We start from the raw sequence: 2,062 nt of genomic DNA, 5'->3' as shown, positions 1-2,062 counted from the left end.
CCGGAGGGTAATACCTCGGCCATTGAGGACACGGGGGCGCGACCCCCGTGAAGAGTGGGGATGGGGGCCCTGGATTGTTCAACCCCCCAGCCGAATACCGCTCCGGAGACAGATCCGGAGTCGAGTGAGTGGCCCCCTTCAAGGGAGGGGGGAGCGCCTATTCTTGCGGCGACCTCCATGAATTCGGAGGCGCCGAACATGCTGAGGGACGAACTATGGAGTGCATCCATCTTGGAGGAGCACCGTACGTTGATGGGTAGGGTGGCTGAGAAGATTCAGTCCGCTAAAAGCGGGCCGAATGAAGCCTTTATGAGCTTGCTAAAAGGCTTCGAGGTATGCGATGTAATGTCTTTAGCCACTTTCCATATGGAAAATATGCCTGTATATAGATAGTAGCCCCTGAGACTCTGGTCGGCCCATGAAGGAGGGCGAACAGAGGATCTATATATATCTGCAGGAACTAACATACTTATTTGGCTGGAAAATAGGCTTCATTGTTAGCGGGGCAACCGCCCAAGCCACGGAGGTTTTAGAACTGAAACGGCAATTGAAGCAGGCCGATGAGGACATTGTCCTTATTAACAAACGGCTCGACGAGGCACAGGGTATGCTGCGAACATCCCGTTTGTGCCTATATAAATGTGTGAATGTGAAGTTGAAACTTAGACTCTATTATGTGTGAAATTGCAGATGGCGCTGTTGAGGTCGAGACCCTCAGGGGTGAACTTGCCCAGGCCAAGGAGTAGGTGAGAGTGAGCAATGCGGCCGCTGATAAAGCGGCTGCAGATTTAAAGCTGAACAGGCCACCGGGCGCTAGGTCGAGGAGCGGGTATCTGTAGTACAGCAAGAGCTCAAGGACGCCGCCCGCAATTGCAAGTCCCTCCAGGAGGAGAATAAAGCCAAAGCAACTGAGCTCACCAAGGCCCTTGAGGAGGCCAAAGAGGCGCGGTCCGAATCTAGGGCAGCTCGCGAGGAGGTCCGGCAGGCCGGACAGATAGCGGCTGGTAAGCCCTTTCTTTTACAGACTAAGTTTGGCAATCAGAGATATGCCTTGCTTAATCGACTGTGGAGTTCTCCAGATGCTTTTGCGGATCTTCCGAAGAGTGCTGCCGACGCCGCGCAATTCTTCCAGGCTTAGGAGGGGCATGCGGCGGAGAAGCTGTTCTGGTCATAGTTTGTGGCGCGGGAGCACCTGGCGCTGCTGAACGACCAAATGGCGCAGTGGGCCGAGCTGCATAAGATGTCCGAGCGGCCATGAATGACGTCATAGTTCGACTATGGCCAGCCGAACCCATTCGGAGCAGCTATTTCGGCCTGGCCCGCCGACTTGTCGATGAAGTGCCCCGAATCAACGCAATCAAGCGGTAGGTGTGCATAGAAAGTGCACGGATGGCCTTCGCCCGCGTCAAGATGCACTAGGCGAAGATGAAGGTTGCCGAAGTGGCTATCGAGGGCCCTCCCGGAGGCAAGAACCACCGCACGCCGGAGCACTATTTAGAGGACGTTCTAGAGGGTGCCCGCTTGATAGAGGGTCAATGCTCAAAGGACATTATGTTCGAATAAATGTACTCGAATTGTCCATACGTTTTTATTATATATGAAGGCTTTGTAATATATTTGTGCCTTTGTCTGAAAGTTCTTCCCTCTTGTGCAGCCATTTTTGTATTTATGAGAGTTTTCCAGTCGTCGGCTTCGGCCCCCACGTAGATACTACGGGGGTGTTTGGAATATCACATGATCACACTTGACCCAATGTCTTGGTCCGTGAAGGAGGTGTCAGTGCGGCGAACCAGTCAATCGGACTATGTGGCTTTACCACTCTCACTTAGCCATAGGAGTTTGACTATGGGGCTAGAGGATAGCCCCTAGTATGTATGCGGCTATCCAGATGCGGATGCGTTACGTATGTGACCGGAAAACGGTCCTTCGTATAATATGGAAACAATCGCTAAAGATTTTAATAAGTCGTTGAATGGCTGACCAGATCTCGCCGCATCATGACAGTCACTTTTTGGCTTTCTCTACTGAGGTGCTTGACCGGACGAACCAGAAACACAATCAC

The sequence above is a fragment of the Triticum urartu genome, chromosome 7A (assembly GCF_056163025.1).
Source record: "Triticum urartu cultivar PI428250 chromosome 7A, HENAU_Tu73, whole genome shotgun sequence".
Taxonomy (NCBI): domain Eukaryota; kingdom Viridiplantae; phylum Streptophyta; class Magnoliopsida; order Poales; family Poaceae; genus Triticum; species Triticum urartu.
Note: the sequence above shows the minus strand (reverse complement) of the source record.